This window comes from Eumetopias jubatus, unplaced genomic scaffold, assembly GCF_037043125.1.
Source record: "Eumetopias jubatus isolate StellerSeaLion01/CBP00866 unplaced genomic scaffold, mEumJub1_p1.0 scaffold_5, whole genome shotgun sequence".
In the NCBI taxonomy this organism is placed as follows: Eukaryota; Metazoa; Chordata; class Mammalia; order Carnivora; family Otariidae; genus Eumetopias; species Eumetopias jubatus.
The window spans coordinates 149,480,574-149,506,390 of NW_028274811.1; the positions used below are offsets into that span (position 1 = coordinate 149,480,574).

At 42.3% G+C, this 25,817-nt stretch overlaps 1 protein-coding gene across 1 annotated transcript in view; it reads left to right on the forward strand.

The window, feature by feature from the left end:
• MED10 (mediator complex subunit 10) overlaps positions 1 to 16,996 on the forward strand; it is a 135,910-nt gene extending 118,914 nt beyond the window's left edge. The window contains exon 9 of the transcript XR_003612213.2: positions 15,338 to 16,996. The gene's annotated coding sequence lies outside the window, so the exon portion shown is untranslated. The remainder of the gene's footprint in view (positions 1 to 15,337) is intronic.
• Positions 16,997 to 25,817: the final 8,821 nt, after the last annotated feature.

Here is a 25,817-nt window from a genome sequence, read left to right on the forward strand (position 1 = left end):
CTTACATTATGTTCATTTACTTTCTGGATTAATTTTATGGTGGAAGAAACTGACTGCTGATTTCTTCTGGGAAACGCATAAGGAGTCCAGATTTTAATATATTCTTTCCTTCTGCCAAGAAAACTTCACAAAGTCTCAGCTTTGTGAATATATATAACCCAATCTCAGAATTCATTTGTGGAGTAGTCTAAATTCAATTCATTAAGCCAAATCCTAAAGTCCCTGCGTATGCAAAACTCTCACTAGAGTTTAAATTAATTGATAAATACTTGCATCTTTATGTTTCAGATTATTTCAGAAGGTGCATGGGTTGCCTGCAATTTCTAAGGTGGTTAGTGATGAATGGCTACCTTTAACAAAGAAGCTTACATCAGTCATGAAACACTTGCCAATTTGTCATATTTATTAGTAAAAATTGAAAGCCACCGGACAGATGACCCAAACCTTGTAGCCATTAAAGAAATGACAATTCATGGAACAATTAACCTGGTTGCTGGGAGGCTTACTTCTCCAATAAAGAGCCTGGAAGTGCAGGGCAGCTATAGTGGGCTCATTTGGGAGTGTCCCCAGTGAGTCTCTCTTGGGAGACTCTGCCCGGGATACTATAGGAAGACTGCTTCTTCTGAATGCACTGACTGTCAAACCTTAACCATTGCAAGGTACAAGGTACATGCTTATGTTCTTGGTTTTGGCATGAACTAATCCCTGCATTCTTTTCTCTTCAAATGTAGTATCAGGTTTCCCACTTACTAAATACTATTTAGTATTTTATAAAGATTTTGTTTATTTGTTTGAGAGAGAGATTGAGAGCACAAGATGGGGGTGGGTCAGAGGGAGAAGCAGACCCCCCACTGAGCAGGGAGCCCGAAGCGGGACTCGATCCAGAGACTCCAGGATCATGACCCGAGCCGAAGGCAGTTGCTTAACCAACTGAGCCACTCAGGCGCCCCTAAATAGTATTTTTTTTAAAGATTTTATTTATTTATTTTAGAGAGGGAGAGACAGCATGAGTAGGAGGGGCAGGGGGAGAGGGAGAGAGAGAGAATATCAAGCAGCTCTATGCTGAGTGTGGAGCCCCATGCGGGTCTCGATCCTAGGACCCTGAGATCATGACCTGAGCAGAAACCAAGAGTTGGATGCTTAACTGATCGTGGCACCTCAGCACTCCCCACTAAATAGTATTAATAAAAAATCACAACTAGGAAAACGGAAGACTCCACTTTCTACCCTACATGCAGCCAGGAGTGGCCATATGACAGGCTGTGCTGATGGGAAGTGAGGCTGCCCCTCTAGGTTTTGTCCTTCATGAACTTAGAAGCCCCGACATCATGTGTCCCAGACTCTCTCCCATCCCTTCCCACTGATTGGAATGTAGCTGATGGAGCCACAAGGTGGAACAAACCTGGATTCCCGCAGGAGCCTGTGGAGCAGAACGGTTCCATCTGCCCAGGGATGGACACAACATGGTGGGCTCATAAGGAACTTCCTTTTGAAGGTACTGCATTTGGGGTTTCTCAGGCTAGAACTTATTCACATGTACTCTAATGAACACACTGAATCAGTTCCTAAGGGTTCTGTGACAAAGCACCACAAACTGGGGGGCTTATACAACAGAAATTTGTTACCATAGTTTTAGAGGCAAAAGGCAAAATCAAGGTGTCAGCATGGCCATGACCTTCTGAAATCTCCCCCGCAGAAGGTCATGGCCGGGAAAGGGAAGTCTTCCTTTCCTCTCAGGTTCTGGGGGGCCCCTGGCAGTCTTTGGTGCTCCTTGGCTTGTAGATGCATGACCTCCATCTTCACCTGGTGCTTTCCCTGTGTCCTCACATTGTCTTCGCTCTATACATGTTGGCCTCTGTGCCCAAATTTCCCATTTTGTTAAAGGCACCAGTTGTATTGGTTTGGAGCCCATCCTAATGACTTCATCTTTACTTGATTACCTCTGTAAAGACCCCATCTCCAAATACGGTCACATTCTGAGGTACTGGGGGTTGGGACTCCTACATTTCTTTTGGGAGACACAGTTCAGCCCATCACACACACCTGAGGTGTGTTTACTGAGGCCTTATGGTGCTCCAGGCATCTCTCTGAGCACTTATACAGATTACCTTATTTCGTTATCATGGTGACTTCATGAAGGAAATACTCTTGCTGCCCCTACATAGGGTAATGAAACAGGGGTGCAGAAGTATGAAGTAATGCTCCAGGTCACACAGACTAGAGGTGAGCCCTTGTGTGTGTATCCAGAACCTGCACTGTGTGGTCTTTTCTATCTCTCAGAATGGAGCTCTGGCCATTAGGAAGAAGAGAGGCAGGAAGACAAGCCTGTCCCTGGGGATCCTGTGCCCCACTGACTACTCCTTGATGACTTGAGACATGGGACTGCTTTGCTCTGAGAGGCCAATATTCCAATATGCATGTGCTAACCGAGGTGAGTGGACCAGGAGCGCCCGACTTTGGTCTTTTGGGAGCCCCAGGCAGGCCACAGTGAAGTTCTCCATCTTGTGTCTGGTTGCTTCCCTGTGGATGTGGACTTTCTTTGTAAGTGGTAGTAGGCTCTTGTGTAACGTCTGGCCTCTCCTTGTGGCCATCTCTGTTTCTCTGGAAGCTTCCCTTTCTGTTTCTGCCAAGTGCCCATGGATGGGTATCTAAAGGGTCAGAGTTTAGCTTCAGGAATCCAGGCTCTTCTGTTTGTAGTGGAGCTACTTGGAGGTGAGTACACCATGTGGGGTGTGTAGTGATGTGACTGCAGAGTTCCACAGGAGCTGGATAACAGAGAGCCCCTGAAATCCTAATGGACAGCAATGGGCCATTTGGGACAAGATCCTCACTCCATTTTCTTGAGGCTAGTTGGGACATCGGAGATGCTCAGAGTCAGCTTGCTCCAAGAACCCACTGTAAAGATGGCACCTACTGATTAACGCCCAAGGGAAGAGTGTGTTCTAGCCTTGTTTAGATGATAATGTTCTACCACCACCAAGTTGCCCACTGCCCCCACATCCCACCTTCCAGCCCATAAGCTTTGAAAGCAGTTTCAATTACAAATGACATCAGATCTAAATCAGGATCTGAGGAAAGCAGCCTGCTATTAATCAATCACTCCAGTTCACTGCTTTATGCGCGTACTGGCAAAAAATAGATTCAGGCCGCTTAATAAGATGGCTCAGCCAAGGAGTTAGCATGACCTGTGAGTTCCTCACTCAGGAGAAGCAGGCGTGACTCTGGGAAGAGCCGGCACCTGCAGGGTGGTGGGGAGTTCCAGGGGCTTCTTGGCAGAGCTGCTTGTGACCGCGGGTTTCTGACTGACATTTCTGGTTTACAAGGTGACCTGAGCACAGAACCTTTTAATTAGCCCACAGATCCGGCGCGCTTTGTGTGGGTGACTGTCAGTTTCTTTGCCTTCTGCGGCCTTCTGTTGCTATGGCAACACTCTCCCAACAATGGATCAGGCAGCAGAGGGGCAGCAGAGAGGCAGGCAGCCCTGTGCCAGCTCCCAGCCAGATAGTAAATATTCATGATAAGACTGCGAGGTTAAAAACTGCATTGCCGATGAGTTTTATGATTCGGGGTCAGCATTATGCAGTGCTGGGGGCGGGGTAGAGAAAGGGAGCTTGTTTACTCTAAGGCTAAAACACAGAAGCAAAAGTACCAAACTCAAAAAATCACCCAGAAAGTGTGAACATTCCTCAGCCGTTGTGTCTTGTCTTCTTTATTAATATCAAATATTTCCATGGAGGTAGAAAGAATATGGGATTATCTTTATTGACAAGTAATATTACTGTAATAGTGTCTTGCCCATCTATTTGTTTAATAATACTGAGTCACAAGGGAATGTGATTAAAAAGTTGAGATCCAGTCAACGTGTAATTAATAGTCTTCTGAGCAGTATGGGCACATTCAAGCTGCTCTGGTCTTATGAACATATTTATACCTTCCTGTGAGGACACTTCAGGATGAACAAATCTGAGGGTCGATGCTATGTCTATGAAAAAAAATCTGCTCCTCCAACACACTGCAGATGCTCATCTTTCAGATAGTTCCAGAAGAGAAGTAACATCAACTGGTCACAGGGAAATTCAGGTAAAACCTTTCTCTGTCCTCTGGTCACTAGGGTCTTGGATTCCTAGAGGGCTGTCAGGTGCTGGTGGGTCCCACTGCTGGTTGGCAGGGCAGTACTGGTGCCGATGCCCAGTGCAGTCTGGGCCAGAGGCTGAGAAACTGGGCTTCCTTTCACCTGAAAATTTAGTTCCATGAGGGAATCATAAATTGCCAGTTGGGTCCTTAGATCCTCATGGGAAAGTCATTCCATAGTAATGGGAGAGCTTCAAGATAGATTGAAAAGACTTGCCACATCAATACTTACACGAGTGTTTCGTTAAGTATAAAGTAACTATTGTAATTACATTACCTGCAGATTACTTGATTATTTAATTCAACCTGTTAAGGAATTAATTTCTGTTTAATCAGTGCTGTCATTTAGAGGACAGACATAATCACTGAGCTCTGTGCTGGTAATGACACACTGCCGTTCTTTCTCTCAGTCTGATGTGGTCTAACAGCTGGAGGCCACGTTCCCATCAGCTCATTGGATCCTCCAGATCCAGACGAACGTGGGCTGGGTGTTGGCAGGGCACCTGCGGGGAGCCACTCAAAGCGTATCTCCAGGTCTCAGGGGGGACACTGCCGGCTGATCCTGGTGCTGTTTCTAGTGCCTCTGGATGGAAGGGTCAGGAGCATCTTCCGCAGTGAATGTCACAGTGGAAGCCCATGGCTGGTCAAGGCTGTGGGAGGTAGAAAAGCAAAGCCATATTTTAAATTTTCCAGTAGGCTAGTATTGCTTGAAGGGAAAAGCTGATAAATTTTAAAACACCCGTTCTGTGAAAGAAACTGTCAAGAGAATGAGAAGACAAGCCACACATTAGAAGAAAATATTTGCAAAAGACACATATGATATATCCAAAATATACAAAGAACTCGTAAAATTGAACAATAAGAAAATGAACAGCCTGATTAAAAAATGGGCCAAAGACTTGAAAAGACACCTCACCAAAGATGATACACAGATGGCTAACAAGCATGTGAAAAGATGCTCCACATCATGTATCATCAGGGAAATGCAAACAAAGCAACAATGAGATACCACTGTACACCTATTAGAAGGGCCAACATCCAGAGCCCTGACAGCACCAAATGCTGGCGAGGATGTGGAGCAACAGGAACTCTCACTCATCGCTAGTGGGAATACAGCATGGCAGAACCACTTTGGAAGACACTTTGGCAGTTTCTTACAAAACTGAACATACTCTTACCATATGTTCTGGAATTTGTGATCCTTGGTATCTGCCCAAAGAAGTTGTAAATTTATGTCCACACAAAAATCTGCACACAAATGTTTATAGCAGCTTTATTCATAATTGCCAAAACTTGGGAACAAGCAAGATGCCTTCAGTAGGTGAATGGATAAGTGAACTGTGATACATCCAGAAAATGAAATATTATTCAGTGTTTAAAAAAAAAATGAACTATCAAGCCATGAAAAGACATGGGGAGCCCTAAATGGATACTACTGAGTGAAAGAGGCCAATCTGAAAAGACCAGATACAGTATGATTCCCAACTATATGATATTCTGGAAAAGGCAAAACTATGAGACGATAAAAATCAATGGTTGCCACGGACTGGGGGAATAAGAGAAGCACAGAGAATGTCTAGGACAGTGAAACAACCCTGTACGGTGCTATAATGGTGGATACACATCATTACACACTGCAAAAACCCATAGAGGTGCAACATTAAGAGTGAACCTTAATGTAAACTATGACCCCTGATGATGGTGGTGAGTCACTGCAGGTTCATCATTCCAAAAAATGTGACTGCTCTGGTGCAGGATGTTGATCGGGGTGGGGGGGGTGCGTTATACATGTGTCAGGGCAGGGGCTATGTGGGAACGCCATACTTCCCACACAATTGTTCTGCGACCCTAAAACTCATAAAAATAAGGCTTACTAATTACAAAAAAATAATACACAAGAGAAAAGGCATGTAACTGAACAAAATTACAATTGAGACTTCAAGATTACTGAAGAATCATCCCCTTTTGTTGTGTATAGCTACATGTTTGTGGCTCTTTGCAGAGAGCGGACCAAGGCTCAGGACTGATCATGTAAGATGAGTGTATACGCAGGTGAGGACCCAATGGTGAGCCAGCTTCTTTTCACTTCTTGTGAGGCTGCTAGAAAAATCACGACGCTGGCTGAGGGCTTGGGCCAGATCATGACGGAGTTTTCAAGTGCTCTTGGGTTCTGTTGGTCAGCAAGATCTGGAAGAAAGATTACTGTGGAAGTTTCAAACTCAAGAAAGGAGAGCATCTTTCCACATCATCTCTGGGCGTCTGTTCCCTGGGCAGAGTGAATGGTTTCTCCTGTGATTGGCATGAGAGGCCAGCATTAAATCAAGAGACACCTAGAAAGTGCTGAAGAAATTTTTCTGTAGAAAAATTTTCAATTATATTCAATATATAGCAGCCTCAATTCACCTGGTTATAATGGCTATAATTTATTGAGTGCCTCCTACGTACCAGGGATATTTTTTATCAAACTGAGTGGGAAAGTACCATCCTCCCTCTTACAAATGAGAAAGGGAGGCTCACAGAGGCTAAGTGACTTTCCTAAGGTGCTGTGTATAGTGAGGATAAAGTAGAGATTCCATCTCTCTGGTGAACTCCAAAGCCGATGTGGTTTTCAGCACGCCTTCCATAGTCTTCCCCCCGCTCTGACTCAGCATGGGGAAATTCCAGCTCAGCCACTCAGTATTGTTTAAACCACCTGGCAGATGTTGTTGACCATCTTCCAGAAGGGCCTGCTTTAGCTATTAGAAGTCTCTGTGGTGATGACACAAACAAGGATAGAGCCAAATGTTGAAGTCAAAGCTCTTTTTCCTTCACCTAAGAGATGGCGTTTGTCGCCAGTGGACATTCTAGCTCTATTACCTGCTACACCCAACTTGATAAAAGAATGTCTGCTACAGGACATCCTGGGATTCATAACAACCCCCACGGCACTTGTCAACATGCAGAAATTCCCCTGTAGGATGCTGGCATCTTGGAACTCACATCACACTGAAGATGGAAACACTATCTCACTTCTGGAGCCAGAGAGCCCAGTCCCTCAATAGCCCACTTTCTTTTCAGCATCTCTAAGTGTGAGGAAGCTCTTCCTTTATGGTCAGGTGAAACTCCCTTCCCGGTATTTCCTCTCGTTAATAGCTGTTCTGCTTTTATAATCACACAGAATAATGCCGCTCTCCACTACCTAGCAGTTAGATGGATTTTTGGCCATAAGGTTCAAGATGTTCCTCAGGTGTCCTCTGCTGTGTCTCATGTGCTGAGGTGAACATCCTAACTGAGCTTTGAATTAAGAACTCAGTTTCAGTGAGCACAGATAAGTACCGTTTGCACAAGCTTGCTTAGAGTCCTATAATTTCAACTCACCGAATATACAAGATGAGTAAGGGGAGGGGGGCTATGTGTACAAGACAGCCAAATTCAAGTTCATCCTTAAATCAAGATGTGAGAGGTCTTGTTCCAGCCTCCCGCAGCTGGCCTAGACTCTCCCTAAGTTCCATGCCTGTTTGACTTCTTAACTTTCTATTGTTGCCCTTCGCATCCCGGTGGGTTCCATTACACAATCTCAATATTGAGAGGCAGAAAGTGGACAGGCTGATTTAACTCACACAGATATTAGCAAGAATGCATAAGATGCCTCGACCTTGGTTTCACAGTTTTAAGGGCATTCAACGAATCAAGTGTATTTTTGCTCTAATATCTAGGTATAGAAATGCTATGTGTATATTGCCTCAGGAACTAATAAGCCCGACTGCGCCCCATCTTCTCTCACTCTTCCTGTTTTATTTCTCAACTGTGAAGAAATATGAAATAACCATTTCTCTTTTCAGGGAATGCATTGTTTTTTCAAAATATGTTTTTTATTTTCTTTCTCCAAGTGTGATCTGGAAGATAGGAAAATTCCATATGCGTTAGACCCTTCATTCATACAGAGTATGACTTGATCTGGGAATTTCTTTGTAGGTGTAATGATACTTTTAAAGGTAAAATTCACATTTTTTTCTGGTGATGACCATCTAGTATATGAATAGCACCTTTTATGTGGATGTAGGAAAAATGCTTTTTCTTTAATAAGTAAAATAAACAGCTAACTCATTCCTCCTCTCTAATCGTAATTCATTGAAATACTGTATTTGTATCACCTGACATCTTTTTGTTACTGCTTTAACTCTAAGACGAATGAGGCTGCTGCCTTTGTACCATTGGAGGCTTATGTCTTAGGAGGTCCAAATTCCAGAATGATGACGGATCGGTGCAGATTATCATAAATGCAAATCTTAAGTGCACTGGAAAAGATCTTAAGTGCAGAATTTGTGGTGTTGCTTATAGGCAATTAATTTCAAGATTCAAATATTGGTATTTTCTAAAAAGTTCAGAGGAAGGAAAGAAGCTTGCTGTACTGGAACTGCAGAATGCATAAATTAGTGGGGAACTACACAGGCAGGGTCATTTTGCATGTATGATAATCTGCATTTCAGCATTTATAGTTGCCTCATATAAATGAAGGGCAATTTCAGTTCTGCCATCCCTGCAGGAAAGGCTGACATGTTTTGGCGTCTTCATTTGAAATGTGTAGGCTGTGTTCATAGGACTTTTTACCCTAGATTTGTTAACCTATCATAATGAGAATCTATAATGCAGAGGGAGTTTTGGGTTTTGTAGCTGGACACAGGGTGCAATGAGATTGAGAATACATTTTCTTGGTACGGAGCATGAATTATGATTTCTATAATGGGCTGCAATTCCCTGTAAAATACTTCCTATTTATTGAAAGTAAATGTTAAATTGCTAACAGTGTATTTCTCTGCATTTCTCAAATTATTATTTTATGGCAAGAAATGAAATACGGATTGCAGTCTTAAAAGCCTTTATACTAAGCGTCAATTCAAAACAGTTTGCTGCAGCAAGGCATGAATCAATGGGTGGTAATAGTGTGCATCCAGCAATCCCAAAGCCCCAAATTGCAGACAACCTGTTGGCTGTTGCCTTTGGCTTGGGCCACTAGCCCATATCGTATTTGTTGAACTTGGCTCAGGGGGGCTGTGAACCCAAATGATGGCCACGTCCTATGTAAATGCAGTTGAACTCTGTATGACAATTGGTAAGTCAAGTGGGTGAGTGTGTGTGTGTGTGTGTGTGTGTGTGCGTGCGTGCACGTGTGCTGTGCATGACAAGCCTGTGATTCATGTTTAATTTGACTGTGCAGTTTCCATGGCACCCTTGTGATGCTTTTGTTTCTCCCTGTGGAGATGAGCTACATTTGCAGCTGTCACTAGTTTGAACCCTAGAACATACATTCATGTTGCACGGATATGGACCCATGGTTGTGAAGGGGAGTTTTGGTGAACTACAGTGAGTCTAGGAAGAAGGACAGTGGCAGGATCACATGGGTTGCCCCAGGAGTGCAACAGAAGGCTAATGCTAGAGATAACTGGCTAACTGATTCCATGCATATCGCCCATCTAAGTGCCTTAAAGCTGAGCAGAGCCACAGAGATGCGGATTGGTTTCCTGTGGCCGCCATACAAAATAACACAGAGTAGCACCACTGTGGGCTGCTAGCCATCCTTGGGGATACTTGGTGTCCTTACTTGGGGTCACATCACTGCAATTTCTGCTTGAGTCTTCACATGGTGTTTGTGTGTGTATGTGTGTGTGTGTACGTGCGTGCCCAAATTTCTGCTTTCTAGGAATAATCATTGTGTTAGGGACTAACTCAGTCTGACCTCATCTTAACTAAATTACAATGACCCTCCCTCCCACGGATACATCCACCATCACCATCTGCTTCTACTCATGTTATCGGTTGAAATTTTAAAACTCCCCCCCCCCAAATTTTTAGCAGCATTTTTGAGGCAAAATTGAGGTAAAACACTGCACATATTATGACTTTGGAAATACATGAACACCCATGTTACCACCACACAAAACATATACATACCTATCACCTCCAAAATTTTCCTTGTGCCCCCTCCCTTTTTTGTGGTAAGAACTCTTATCATGGGATCTACTCTCTTAACAAGTGTTTAAGTGTACAACACAGCATTGTTGACTATAGGTGCTATGTGTACGGGAGATCTCTAGGGTGTATTCATCTTGTGTAACTGAAACTTTATACCAATGGAATAATTCCCCATTTTCCTCTCTCCCTGCAGTCCCTAATATCCACCGTTCTATTCTCTGCTTCTGTGCGTTTGACTACCCCAGACATCTCATAGAATGGAACCATGCAGGATTTGTCTTCTGTGACTGGCTTATTTCACTTAGCATGATGTCTTTCAGGTTCATCCATGTTGTTGCAAATGATGGGATTTCCCTTTTAAAGGCTGAATAATATCCCCTTGTATGTATAGACCACATTTTCTTTATCCATTCATCTGTTAATTTGGGACATTTGGGTTGTTTCCATATCTTGCCTATTGTGAGTAATGCTGCAAAGACCATGGGAGCACAGATATCTCTTTGAGATTCAGATTTCAGTTCTGTTGGGTATATGCCCAGAAGACCAGTGGAACAGAATAGAGAGTCCAGAAATAAATGATGCATATACGGTCAACTGCTTTTCAACCAGGGTGCCAAGAATACATAATGGGGAAAGAACAGTCTGTTCAAAAAATGGTGTTGGGAAAACTAGATATCTAATGTGAAAGAATGAAATTGGATCCTTATTTTACTCTGTACAAAAAAAACAAAAACAAAAAACCCCAAAACCCCACTTCAAAATGGTTAAAGATGTAAATGGAAGACCTGAAACTAAAAATGCCGAGGAGAAAACACAGGGGAAAGTTTCATGACAGTGGGCTTGGCAATGACTTCTGGAGTATGACACCAAAAGCACAAGCAATAAAAGAAAAATTAGACAAGTGGAACTGTGTTAATCTAAAAAGCTTCTGAACAGCAAAGGAAACAACAAAGTAAAAAGGCAATCTACAGAATGGGAGAAAATATTTACAACCTGTATACCTTATAAGGGATTAATTTCCAAAATATACAAGGAACTCCTACAATTCAATAGTGAAACAAAAACAAAAACAAAAACAAAATCTAATTTTGAAAATGGGTAAAGGACCTGAATAGATAGCCAAAGAAGACACACAGCAGAACAGCTGTGTGAACGAAAAGATGCTCAACATCACTCATCATGAGGGAAATGCAAATCAAAACTACAACAAAATGTCACAGCATACCTGTTAGGATAGATGTTATCAAAAAGAAGATAAAAATTGTCAAGGATGCAGAGAAATTGTACACTGCTTGTGGAAACGTCAAATTATGCAGCTGCCATGAAAAAGAATACAGAGATTCCTCAAAAAGTTGAAAATGTAAACACCCTATGAGCCAAGCAAAGTCAAGCTAAGGGTTTGCTAACCTTGTTCACTTTAACCAAAATCATAAATAGACCGGGGGGAGGGGCGGCACCTGGGTGATTCAGCCTCACTGAGCATCTGACTCTTGATTTCGGCTCAAGTCATGATCTCAAGTTGTGAGATCAAGTCCGGAGTAGGGCTCCACGCTCAGTGGGGAGTCTGCTTGGGATTCTCTCTCTCCCTCTGCTCCTCCCTGCTGCTCACAGTCTCTATCCCCCTCTCCCTCTCTCCCCCTCTCTCTCAAATAAATAAATAAATGTTTAAAAAATTGTAAATAGACCAAGGCTTTTTTTTCCAAATAAGATCAAATTCACAGGTTCCTGGAGACATTAATTTTGAAGGGATAATGTTCAGCCCACTACAGGCCACATATCTTGTTCTTGACAGTGGGCTTAGGTGGAATTAATGTGTGTCATTTCTGAGCTGAGGCACTTAGTTGGGTGCAAGGCCCTCTAGTGCCCTCTTTTGCTAAGTCTACCATGGAAGTTGCATGCTCCAGGTGGGGCAATTACAGGATGGCAGAGGCTCTGCAGAAGAGAGTTACACTGGATGGTTACCTGGACTTGCACTGGACATTGTAAGAATGAGTGAAAAACAAATGTGAGCTATGTTAAGCCAGCCAGGGGCAGAGGAGCAACTCCTCAGGTTGAGGAGGTTGAGGGCCCTGTGGAGCAGGTATGGCCCACCCCCTTCTTTCAGATTAGAATGCTTGAAGACCTGTGTCCTCTCCTCTCCTAGTCATGGGCCAAGCTCAGGGCACAGGTTCTGTCTTTTCCAGGGGAGCTCTGTGTGGCCCAGCCCTGCCAATGATGGGAGGTAGGTGAATCTGGCTAATTCTGAGGCTAGGAATTAAGACCCACCTGGCAAGATGACTGAAACCATGGTCTTCAATGTCGACTTAATGGTAAAAACACTATCTTCATATCAATAATTTCCCCTGGTGTTTTCTCCTAGATGGTTTAGAATGTGGGTGAGGAAAAAAGAGTGACATTCATTAGTCCCTTCAAATCATCCTAGACATATTATACCCATAAAACCAAACCAAAGTCTTGCAATGGAAATACTCAAGAGTAGTAAATCACTTTTAGGATATAAAATAATAATAAATAATAGTATTTTCATAATGCTTACTATGTGCTGGACATTGTTTCAGGCACATGTCTGTCTGTCTGTCTCCACCCATCCCCCCATCCATCCGTCCATCCATCCTCATTTAATTCCCATGACAATCATCAGAAGTAGGTACAGTTTCTCTCCTCACTTATTAAAGATTACAAAACTGAGGCACAGAGTTGTAGTCTTTCTGTCATAACTAGTTTCACAGTCTACCTTTAACTCTATCTTCTTCTAAAATGTGAATTGTTAAAATAAAAATTCCAGTTGAATGACTAAATGAAATCAAGGAAATTGTCTACTGTGTAGAGGAAAAGACAAACAGGTGATGCTGCAGCTTTGTTCAAGCAGCTTTTCCCATCTCTAGATCAAAGAGTACTTCTCACCATTGTTCTTGTAACTTGCTAGTTTCACCTGCCACATTTGAGTCTCTAGTCCATGTATGAGGTGAAGTATGGATCCAGTTTTATTTTTCACCATATATTGAACGGGTTACCAACAATCCTACTGAACAATGTTTCTCCAGGGTTCCTGGGACCATTACTATCACATAAGTTCCCACATATGACCTCTCTGTTTTCTTTTCTTGGTCTTCTTTTGCCTTTGATTGCACCAATAACTTATGGTTGTTATTACTAGGTCTTTTTGAATGCCTTAATGGTTGAGATATTTCTTAGATGCTCTATAAAATTGTGGTTTATGAATGGTACTTGTTTTTAACATTTTTTTTGGAGATGAATTACATAATTTTTTAGATTTACCCTATTTTTTCCACCTTCCTGAACACTCTTGTTCTAATAGATTTGTTCTAATAGATTGCTGATTATGTTGGCTTCTGTGGGTAGATGTTCATGGCTTCTTGAAATAATTACAATGATATTCCGTCCTTCCCCCATTTTTATATTTATTTTTCTTCCTTATCAGGAAGTATGTTCAACTGTAGAGATGACAGTGGGGTTTTTTTCCTGATCTGAAATTGAATGCTTGTAGACTTTTCCTTTCTAGTCTTATATTTTTGTTAGATTTTTATTTGATATGTTTTAACACCTAGTTATAATTATGCTTTTCTTTTTTTTTAAAGATTTTTTTAAAGATTTTATTTATTTATTTGAGAGAGCGAGAATGAGAGAGAGAGAGCACATGAGAGGGGGGAGGGTCAGAGGGAGAAGCAGACTCCCTGTTGAGCAGGGAGCCTGACGTGGGACTCGATCCCGGGACTCCAGGATCATGACCTGAGCCGAAGGCAGTCGCGTAACCAACTGAGCCACCCGGGCGCCCCAATAATTATGCTTTTCTTGATTGGGGTGCTCATTTGATTTTTTTTCTCTTTTAGTCTATTGATGTTATGTTGGTAACTTTTAAAATAGTGAACCATTTTTGCATTTGTAGGATCAATTCTCCCTAATGATTTTTTTTTTGTATACATACTTATATAAAATATATATGCACACATGTATGTATACACATAATTCTTAAATTTTTTATTATGTTAATCACCATACATTACATCATTAGTTTTTGATGTAGTGATCCATGATTCATTGTTTGCGTATAACACCCAGTGCTCCATGTAGAACGTGCCCTCTTTAATACCCATCACCGGCCTAACCCATCCCCCTGCTAATGATTTTTTATTTTCATTAATATACTATTGGATTTGGTTAGCCATTATTTTATTTAGGGATCTTTGTATCTACATTCATGAGTGAATGAGACTATACATTTTATAACTTAACATTGGTCTCCTTAGTTTTGGAGTGAATATATGCATGTTTAGAGCTTTCTATTTGTTCTGTAACAACTGTTTCCAGGTGTGGTGGAGAACACTTAGAAAGAAAGCTAAGCCTATTTTGGTTTGTTGTGCTCATTTTTTTAAAAGAGAGGCCAGTTTGCTTAAAATTTATGGATATATACAAGATACCTATTTTTCTTGTGCCAATTGGCATTTCATATATTTCTAGGGATGTAAAAATTTGAATTAAGTTTTTAAGTTTTTATTGCATAACTAGGTTTTCAAGTTTGTTACTGCATAAGTGCTGACACTGACACTATTCTATGTTATTATTGTTGTTTTAAATCTCTCTTGTATCCGTGATCATGTCCCCTTCACTGTTCCACACTTTGTAAAATTTTGCATCTTTTAATTTTTACACTGGATCAGTTTGCCAGTGGCCTATCTTAATAATCTTTAATACATCAGGTTTTGATTGCATGCTCTTTTCTATATTTCTGTCTGTTTTTTCTAACCTTCCTGTTTATTTCCTATATGTTACCTGTTTTTTTTTTTTCCATCTCCTAAGTTAATGCAAATATTATTTTCTAGTGGTGGTCAATGAACAGGAAGTTAAGTTGAATGCATATTATTGGGAGTTTCAGAGACAACCCATGGAAAAGCCAGAGATCAGTTTGTGGGATGACATTGTGAACCCTGTCTGGCTTCATCCTCCAGCTCCACCACCTCTGGCCATGTCTCAGTGCCTCTTGGTCTTGTTTCCTAATTTGGAAATTGAAATTAGAAAGGTATCTACTTCATAGGGCTATTGTGCAGTTCAAATGAATTAACAGAACTTTAGGCTTAAAACAGTGCCTCAGCATGATGATGCTCAGTAAGTATTAGCAAATGATGATGATGACAGTGATGATGGTGATGATTATCAATCAGCTCTCAAACACTGGGAGGAGACCCTCCTTACAACTCTCCCTGTGTACTTACCAGCATCCATGTTCTCTTTCTAGGTCCACAAATATTTTCCAGATGTTGCATCTAAGTGGGGCCACATGACTTTGTGAGACAAAATGAGATGTGAAATATCCAGGTCAAGGCCAGTATATGTGGATGTGCTTTCTCCAGGGGCCCCCTTTCCCCACTCACCAGGGGAATGCTAAGGAGGATGAGGTCCTATAAGTTGGTATAACATTTTGTAGAAGGAATGCCTGTCCCTGACTGCATGGAACCCCTCTGCTCCTACTTCATGGATGTGATAACAGCAAGAAGTAAACTTTACTTGTGTGAAGCCATTGAGTTTTAAGGAAGAAGATCCATGCAACATGAAGGAGCCTTCAGAAGTCACTGGGTCCAGTCACCTCCCAAACTTGTTCTGTATCTGCAACCTCTGGTGCTTAAAAAAAAAAAAACAGATTCCAGGACTGATGTCCAGACTTCTGAATTTCACAGTGTAGGTACCAAAAGTCTTTCTAAAAAGGTCCCTTAGGGAAATTAATGAAATCAATTCACTGCATGATACTTGGGGATCGCTGACTATACATCAACTTTTGGTGGAAGCAGATATCCCCTCTTCTGGGTTGTTAATGGGGTAAGGTCTAAAATTCTCCTGAAGAGATGATTTCACAGTACAAAGCAGTTCTCTCCATGTGCTTCCTGAATGTATTATGCCCTTTCATGAGTCAGCCTAGCTGTGTGTCTGATTCCCTTCCTTCTGTCAAGGGTTTGCTTAAACACTACCTTCTCAATGAAGTGTACCCTGACCACCCTCCTAAAATTGTACTCAGGTCTCTTAAATGTCTACACTTTTCATTATTCCATTGCATTTTTCGCCTTCCTAATATTTCATATAAATTCTCACATATTGTATCTCACCCTGGGAGGATAGGAACTCCACAAGCAAGAATTTCCCAATGTTTGCTGATGTGTTCAAGTGCCTAGGACACTGCTGTGCACATGGTGGCTGCTTGATAAGGTCTGTTGAATGGATAAGTATATGGCTCCGTGGTTCGCATACTGTTTATAATGCTGGCCTCCTGAAAGCTTCTCCAAACCAAACCAAAGACCTGGTTAACATTTAGGGTGAAAATAGATTGAACTACTTTTGCTTTCGGCTTTTCCCTTTCTCTGTTTTTGAAGATATTTTTGGAGACTCAGGAGTAAATCTGTCTGGTCTGGACTGAACACAGTATTTCATTTTGGTTTTAACCTTATTTGGGGAATAAGCTGGGTACATATTTTGACAAGTTGATGAAAGAAACACAATCCTATATGTTCTAGTGAATTCTTTTCATATGTATTCCTTAGTGTGTTCTGTAATTTGTCATCCCACAAACTTGCATTTTGGGTAAAAAAATGTAATATTTAAGCAACTAAAACTTTGAGCTTCTAAAACTTTGAGCCCCTACTCATGTATTCATTCAGGCATTGATATTTTGAATGCCAACTGCGTGGCCAGTGTTGTGCTGGGTGTTGAGGAAGTGGCCCCGCAGCTTATGAGCAAGTGCGTGTGTGTATGTATATGAGGATTCTTTAAACAATACATTTTTTAATTTCTATCAACTGATTGGCTCTGTATGATTTTGAAATTGCTCAAGAGTTCTAAAGGGCAAATTGTTGCACTGAATTTTAGAAGACATTAGACATTTAGAATTTTAGAACACATTAGTGTTTTACTGGCCTAAAGTCAGAATTCCTAGGCTCAGTGAATGGTTTTACTGTGACATTTGTTGTGGCCAGAGTAAGTGCCTTGACCGCCCCCCCCCCCAGGGTCGTTTTCATTGGGTGTCCTTTTCTGCTTCACAGAGAAGGAGAGAAGATGTGGGATGGGCCTCGGATCTCTAAGAGGTGCTATTTCAAGTATTTTATTACACAGTACACTAATCCTAAACAATATCAGAATGACAGTCCATGCAAACTTGCAAAATAAAAAAAAAATACTGTTTTGGACAGTTTTTAATAGAAAAAAGAGACTAGGAGTTAAAATGCCTTTAATAAAGCAATCCTTCATAATTGCAAAATCTCCATGCACTAGAAACTCTCCAGCTCACTCTAGTCACTCAATTGATGCTCATATTGCCCTAAAATATCTCACCTATGGCAGGAAATGACACTTCAGACCACTTTAATATGGAAACATAACTGCAGCCACCTCAAAGTCCATCTATTTCACCTCTAACAATTTAGTTGATTATTGCAACTAAAATGAGGAGCTGAGGTAAGAGAGACAGTCAAGATGGAAAAATTCTTTCCTGAGAAATTAGCTAAGGAAGACTCTATCAAGCTGACTGGATGGGTAGAAATAAAACCCAGAGACTATGGCTGACAGGGAGGAGGCAGTCACAGCAGCCCTCCCAGGGGAGCTCCCGGACACCGTGGCCACACGTCCTACTGCCCCTGTCCATCCCAGCTGGGCCGTCTGCTGTTCTTGAAGAGTCCCCCGTAAGGGCCAGCCTCTGGCTCCCACGCCTTCCCTCTGCTTATCTGCCGCTTCCCACCCCTGTCTCCACCTGTGGCTTTTTCAAGTTCCCAGCAAATGTCTCAGTCCCCCTTGGTCTAGGTTTCCTTGTCTGAAAACTGAAATTAGAAAGTTATCCACCTAATAGGTCTATTACGGAGTTCAAATGATTTAATAGACGTCTAGGCTTAGAACCGGGCCTCGGCATACTGAGGCTCAGTAAAAAGGGGTTAAGGGAATAAAACACCGGGTTATAGATAGTTTGTTAGGTGATGGGGCAGAAACACACAGACCGTGACTTTATTCCTCAACCGGCTGATGCTGTCTGTTCTTTTAGGAAGAGACTGGAGTGTCACTACACCCATAGAACTCAGGATAAATAGAAAGAATGGCTCCTCCAAGAATCGGGATCATCAGCTGAAAGACTGGCTGTTCTGATCCTGCAATCCTCATGTAATTTTCAGACATCCTACAGTTAGTAGCTTTTCAAAAAATGTGTTACTTAGTTCCATCCCTGACTCATGGATTTTGATTGCTTATTGTTAATCAGAGCCTCATTTCATTCAACGGAATGTCAAAAATAAAATAAACAGAATGGGTTTATTTTCTCCTCTTCAGTTTAATTCCCATGAAATTAAATAATGCCATCTGAAGCCAGTCTACTTTCAAAGGGACTCTTCCAGATGAATAATGTTTTTGGATGTATTTGTTTCTTTTAAAATAATTTCTTAAACAACCACTTCAAGCTTTTATGTTTTATTTAGAGGTGTTTTAAATTTTTTTAAATAATGAAGTCATTAACTTTGATATACAATTATGATTTTTATCCCTATCTAAGGCTTTTTTTCATTTGACTTTTAATGGACATTAATATTTATATTGGGGGGTGTGGGTTAGATAGAGTAGCTAAAAAAAAAGGTTTATAAAATGTACAAATCTGAAATATCATGCTCATGCAATCAACATTTATTAAGCAACTTCTGTGATCCAGGCACTGTTATAAACAGAAATCCCTGCTCGCGTGGAGCTTATAGTTTTTTTCCTACAAAATAATTCATTCATTTCTTTCATAGAAAGGTAAGTGGTACACAGCTTAGACACATAGACAGATAAATGTGTGTGTGTGTGAATGGATGAATAGATGGATGGAGAAAGGGGCACATGGATGGTTGGATGGACAAATAAATATGTAGATTGGTAAGTAGGTGAGATAGGTAGATAGGTAGACTGACAGCCTCCATATATTCTTTGCACCCTCCACTGTTTTTATTACCTGTAGTTTGATTCTTAACCTAAGGGAGAATTCTGTGTATTACACTGAGATGTACAAAGACATAGATGATTCAACTCAGTATGCAATTGAAGAAGTTACACAGGTCTACACAGCTAAGAATGCCTCATCTTCCCTGTGGGGGACTGACATCAGGCACAGTCAGATTGGCAAAATTAGACAAATATTGGGGTACACATGAAACAATGTGGGTCATAGAAGGGCCCCAAAAGTTGACTTGAGTTCAAGGAAGTGGCATGTCACTGCAGCTGAGTTTGGTGAGCTGTAGCAAATAAGTGAATGTGAAATCTCTCTTTTAGCTGTAAGCATTTGTAGTGGGTTGAATACTGTTCCCCTAGAAGTCACATCCTCCTGGAACGTCAGAATATGACTTTACTGGAAATACGGTGTTTATAGGTGAACGTAAGGATCTTGAGAGAAGCTTATCTTGGATTGAGGGTGGGCCCTAAATCCAATGACTGTTGTCCTTATAATAACAGGAAAGACCACATAGGGAGGCAGAGAAGGTGATGTGTAGATGGGGACGGAGCTTCGAGTGATGCATCTGCAAGAACCAGAGAGGCCACAGATCCCTGGACGCCACCAGCAGCTGGAAGAGGCATGGAAGATTCTTCCCTCGTGCTTTTGCACAGAACATATCCCTGCTGATGCCTACATTCCGACTTCTGTCCACAAGAACTGAATATAAGAAAATAAGTACCTGTTTTATCAAGCCACTGGTTTTGTGGTAATTTGTTAAGGCAGTCTTGGAAAATAACTCGGCATTACAGAAAAGTAAGGCTTTTTTTTTTTTTTTTCCCCTCTGATTGAGCATGGAGAGGTATGTTTTGAATGGACCTTGATAATTGAAAACTGGGAGAAGCAGGGTCTGTATTAATTTCTCATGAATATAGGAAGGATTTGTCCGAACTTAGGGGACAAAGAGCCTCTCAACGTCTCAATTTCTTCCTCTGTTTAACGGAAAGAATAATAGTACTAACTAACTAATAATAATAGTACTAACCTTGTAAGGTCTGCCTCAGAGCTCACCCTCTACCCATTGTGCTGTGTTCTGCTTCACTCTGATGATCTCCAATAGAACCATGTGGAGCTGGGGATAAGTTTGCCAAGAGGTGGATGCTCTTCCCAGGAAGAGACAAGCAAAGCAGTAGATGTAAGCTCAAGACCACAAATACCAATCTTTCAATAAAATAACCTAAAATGAATATTTAAAATATCTAGACATGTTAATAACATAAAAATAAATAAGTAATAATTGCTATGGTTGAGTGAAGACACACAGATTCATAATTTATGAAAATATATCTATTTTAATTATTTACAGCTTTTATAAAATTGTCTCCTAGTTATAAACTATTCTGAATTCTTTGTCCAAGTATATGCCATAGATACGCAAGTTGAAAGCAGGAAGTTTCAGTAAATCCAGGATGGGCTAATGTTTTAGGTGACAATGGGGAAGTGATCAGAAAGACGGGGAGTTAGTGGTAAGGGGGTGGGTGAGGGACCTTACCCACAAAAGCCAACCCGAAGAAGGGCAGGCAAGAAAAGAATGGAGAGCCCTGTGTTTTCCCATAGGACACTTGGTGTGCAGTTGGCAGGTTTCGTTCGGTCTGATTGGCCAGTAGGTGAGTATGACTTACCATCATCTGACATCAGTGAGGCACTCTGATTTTTTTTGTTTGTGTTTTGTTTTGTTTTGTTTTGTTTGTTTCTGCTGTTCAAAAGCTAGAGGTGCTCTTAAGTAGGACAGACTGTGTTTCCACCAATGGGGGAAACCATGGTATTCCCAATGCCTCCATACTGAACATAGGTGAAAAGTTGTTTGGCAGTCAAATGTCCACAGCCACTTCTGTGGCTCAGGAAGTTTGCTGCTAACACATGTGGTCTCGTTAAAGAAAGCTGGAGCTTTGATCTGGCTGCCTGAGGGATGCTAATAAATAATAGAAAATATCTCTCTTCCTTTTTTCTTATCGTATTAAACAGACATCATGAATCTGAGCATCTCTTTGTTTTCTGGTCGTCCTTTCTTTATACTTTGATCTTGTTAAATAATTTTGAGGATCCCCTGACCCAGACAACCACACTCAAGAAAGATGCTAGGGATTTTCACTGATGTTTCAGGCTGCTTTCCTTTTAGAAGACTGATTTCCGTTAGTGGAGAATGGCTTTGTCTCAAGTCAAATCTGCTCTTAAACAGTTCTCAATATATTTTGTCTTGGATATAGACATGAAGCCCTTGTTGACCTGATAATAGGTACAGATGGAATCAATAAATGAATGAGTGAGTGAAGAGTGAATGAACAGCATCATTTTGAGCAAAGGGACTAAGAGAGAGGAAACTAACTTTGAGGCAAGGAGGGGCCAACCTCCCAAAGTTCTCATAGGCCAAGTACAGGGCCATGTCGAAACGAAGCGCTGGCCAGGGTGATGGAGGAGGGTAATGGGTATAGACCTATGAGTGCCTATACCAGGGACTGGGAGTGAGCTGTTTCCCCAGGAACATCTGGCTAAATTAATTCCCGAAGAACACATATTCAATTAAAAATCAAGAATAGAGAGGGATAGAACATAGACGCTGAGTAAAAAGGCAGAAGTGTCTGCTACAGGCTCTTGTTACCTTTGTTGCATATGGCGTTTTTAGACTACAGAAGTCAAATTGTTTTTAGACATAGCTCTGTTTTCCTTCATGGTTTCCGGTTCTAGCTTGAAAGTCTTGATGCCTAAGATCCCCAAACAGTTACTTGTTTTATTTTAGACCACATAGTCTAAAGTTTCGTACTGAAATCTTGGGTTCATGTAGATATCATGGGAGAGACAGAGGGATCTGCGTCCATCAGGAACCCCTTAGTCAGTAGAGTACAGAGGTGCAGCCGGGTTGAGAGAATCAGCACCTGCTGCTCGGGCTCCTAGAGGGGAGGAACACTGGAGCAGTTCCCAAGCTCTGCTCCGTTTCGCTGGCGGCTGGAGCTACAGAGGGGAGCAGAGGGGTGGAAGGTGGCAGGATCACACTCAGCGGGGCAATATGCGTGGAGCAGGGAGAGAGTGAAGAAGAAACACCTTGACCTTTCTCTCTTTCCTAGTCCCAAATCCGTCAGTAACTCCCTGGCTGAACCTACTATCAAGCCAGAGGTCAGTTGAGGCAACCTTGAAGATGTAATCCAAGGACTTCTGCCCCCAGGGCACAGAGCTGGGCAGAGGAAGGGTCTGCTGGGTGTGGTGGGGATGCAGAATCGTCACCGTAAGTGGTTTTCAGCTACTTGTGAACTTGTCCCCAACATCACTTTTGTTCTCTACCAATAAATTCTAAGGCTTGTTTTGTGTCTGTCTGTGTATTTCACTAGAATGGTCAGAGCTAGACAAAATATCTGATTAAAATTTGGAGAGTGTGAGTATTGGGATTTTTAAGTGAGTTTCTGGAAAACCGTTATGAAGGCTGAGATAAGAGGTGATGGGAAATCCTGTTGTTTTCAGGAACGCATACTTGGTCCATTCCTTCATTCATCCATCCATCACTATGCACTGATTCCATCTGTGTTCCTGCTGGCCTGGGATGAGGGTCTCAGTGCGGCACCTATGGGGAGAGGCCACAAGGAGGCTTAGAGCCTGAGATGGGAGTTCATGGGTTCGTTCCTGGTCACGGTGTCTGGAAACATTCATGATGGGATGCACGTGCCTTGGTACGCTGGGCACACACGAGCTACTCCTGCTCTGAGATCGGACTTTATTGGCAGCTGTTGCTGCCAGGCTGCATCTAAGTTCCAGCTGTTTCTGCGGCGAGGGCACTTTAGGATGCAAAGGGCCGCAGGGCTCCCGAGGCTGCAGAGGGCCCGGCCGCACCCTGGGGCACCTGGAGGGGAGACACTGGGAGATGCTGACCAGACTCCTCATGAGAACAAGAACCAGAGACCCTGCAGCTGAGAGCTGAGGTTAGCAGAGCCACCCTTCATGTTCTTCTAACACGACTGAGTGTCCCCTCATTTTACGTAAAACCAAATCTCTAAATGCAAAATGGATGTTTTGGTAACATCCAATTTAGAAATACACATTTGTGTGTGGCTTCTAGCAGGGGATGCAATGAATAAGTCAATGTGAATGACTGAGCGTTGGCTTCTGTCCAAGCACAGACTGAAATTTAGCAGTCATAGTTTTTTTTCTCCATTTTGTTTTTTAAGACCATAAGCTACTTATTATTTATTCAAAATATTTAACTTTCAGGTAGGCATTGTATTAATCTAAGAAATTGTGTTTGAGTTGGAAAGGATTTTTTAGAAATATTCTGAAATCCATTCCCCTGAAAGGCAAGTTCAGAAAATAATTTCAAAAGCTAATACCTTTATTCTGTCCGGGGTCATTATTCAACTAACTTTTAGTTAGTGGGTTAGAATTATTTTTAAAAATGGGTAATTCATGCACTAAATAAATCCATCCTTCTTTCTTGAGGATTCTAAGAAATGAGGCAGTACAGTATTTTTCTGTGATTTAAGGATAGTTTATCCTGGATCCAAAATGTTTACTTGGAGTGGACGATTTCCCGGAGGAAATTTTGCCATGAGACTTTCTTCCTGGAGGACAGGTGAGGGAAAGAGCGCATGGCTAATACTGCTCATTATGTCATGTCAGTCACCCTACAGCACATCATTAGTTTTTGATGTGCTGATCCACGATCCGTTGTTTTCGTATAACACCCGGTGCTCCGTGCAGTACGTGCCCTCCTTAATACCCATCACCGCGCTCACCCATCCCCCCACCCCCCTCTAGAACCCTGTTTGTTTCTCAGAGCCCATAGTCTCTCATGGTTCATCTCCCCCTCTGATACCCCCCCCGTTATTTTTTCCCTTCCTTCTCCTAACGTCCTCCCTGCTATTCCTCATGTTCCACAAAGAAGTGAAACCATATGATAATTGACTTTCTCTGCTTGACTTATTTCACTTGGCATCATCTCCTCCAGTCCCATCCAAGTTGATGTAAAAGTTGGGTATTCATCCTTTCTGATGGCTGAGTAATATTCCATCGTATATATGGCCCCATCTTCTTTATCCATTCATGTGTTGAAGGGCATCTCAGCTCTTTCCACAGTTTGACTATTGCGGACATGGCTGCTATGAACATTGGGGTGCATATGGCCCTTCTTTTCACTACATCTGTGTCTTTGTGGTAAATACCCAGGAGTGCAATTGCTGAGTCATAGGGTAGCTCTATTTTTAATATTTTAAGGCACCTCCACACTGTTTTCCATAGTGGCTGTACCAACTTGCATTCCCTCCAACAGTGTAAGAGGGTTCCCCTTTCTCCGCAACCTCTCCAACATTTGTTGTTTCTTGCCTTGTCAACTTTTGCAATTCTAACTGGTGAAAGGTGGTATCTCAATGTGTTGAATTTCCCTGATGGCTAATGATGATGAACATTTTTTCATGTGTCCGTTAGCCATTTGTATGTCTTCTTCGGAGAAGTGTCTGTTCATATCTTCTGCACATATTTTGACTTGATTATCTGATTTTTGGGTGTTGTGTTTGAGAAGTCCTTTATAGATCTTGGATACCAGCGCTTTATGTCCTTGTGGCCTTCTTGTGGGAAGTTTTGCTTTCGTGGATTTGTGTTAAAAAACAACCCCCAGGTGAGCAGATGGAGAAGTGAATGGCTGGGGGAGGGCACCATCTCCCTGGTCCCCGGGGCAAGGCAGCACTGCCTGTCCCCACCTGTTCTTCAGACAAAGGGACATCAGCCCAGCAACGTCAGAGTCTGGACAGATCCCCGGCCAAGCTCCTCGGGAGGCACGTCCTCAGAATCTCACTGCCGGGTCCCTGCAGGTTGCCCTGCGTGGATTCTCTTTCCAGAAGGAGTTGAACATTGGCTATAGAGTATGTGATATTAAAAATACAATGAAACATAAAAATCTTCTCCTTTATAATTGTTTGAGGGCTAAAGAAGAGTAAACAGGAACATTGCATTTCTACACGTGGAGTGCACTGACGTCACGGGACCCTCATAACTAACCAGTGAGACAGGAGTTATTATCACCCAGATTTCAAAGCTAAGGAAATTGGAGCCCAGAGAAGGGGCAGGTTGTGAGTAAGACCACATCGTGAGTAACAGGCAGAACTGGAGTTTGGGGCCATTTGGCTCCAGAGCACCAGCTCCTTGACACATCAGCGCAGCAATGACTCCTGTTTGATCTTCACGATGCTGGGCAAGGTGATGATCCTCAGGGAACGCTGATGGAATGCTCCAAATAATCTTTTTTCTCAAGCACGCTCTGATATCCCTACTCATTCCTTCTATGGTAATTTCTGGGGAAAGACTCACTGAAGTGTTTCCACAGTTCTTTGTGCTTGTATTTTTTTTTTTCTTTTCCTTCTCCTCTTGGTCATGTGGACAATGACGTGCCTCCATGAAGACCTTTCTCGGCTGCCTGGAAGGATGACTTGATCTCCTTGGACTTTTCTACACATCCCTCCTCCGCTCACCACACCAAGGAACAGGGGCACCTTTCTGATGACCAATGACTGATCTCACACTTGCTTGTCCTGAGGTTGAGCCAGGGCAGCAGGGTTCCACTTGGAGACCACGCTGCCACAGTGTGGACTCTGCTGTGTATGCGGTCACTGGCCTGGCCAGCAGGGAGTCACCAGGGCTGCCCAAAGGACTGTGGTGTCGCCTGAAAGAGAAAATGCCTTGAGGGATGAGGGGTGTGGCTGCCTGAGGGCTCCAGGAGGAAGGCCTCAGTCCCTTGAGGGTTCAGGAGCTC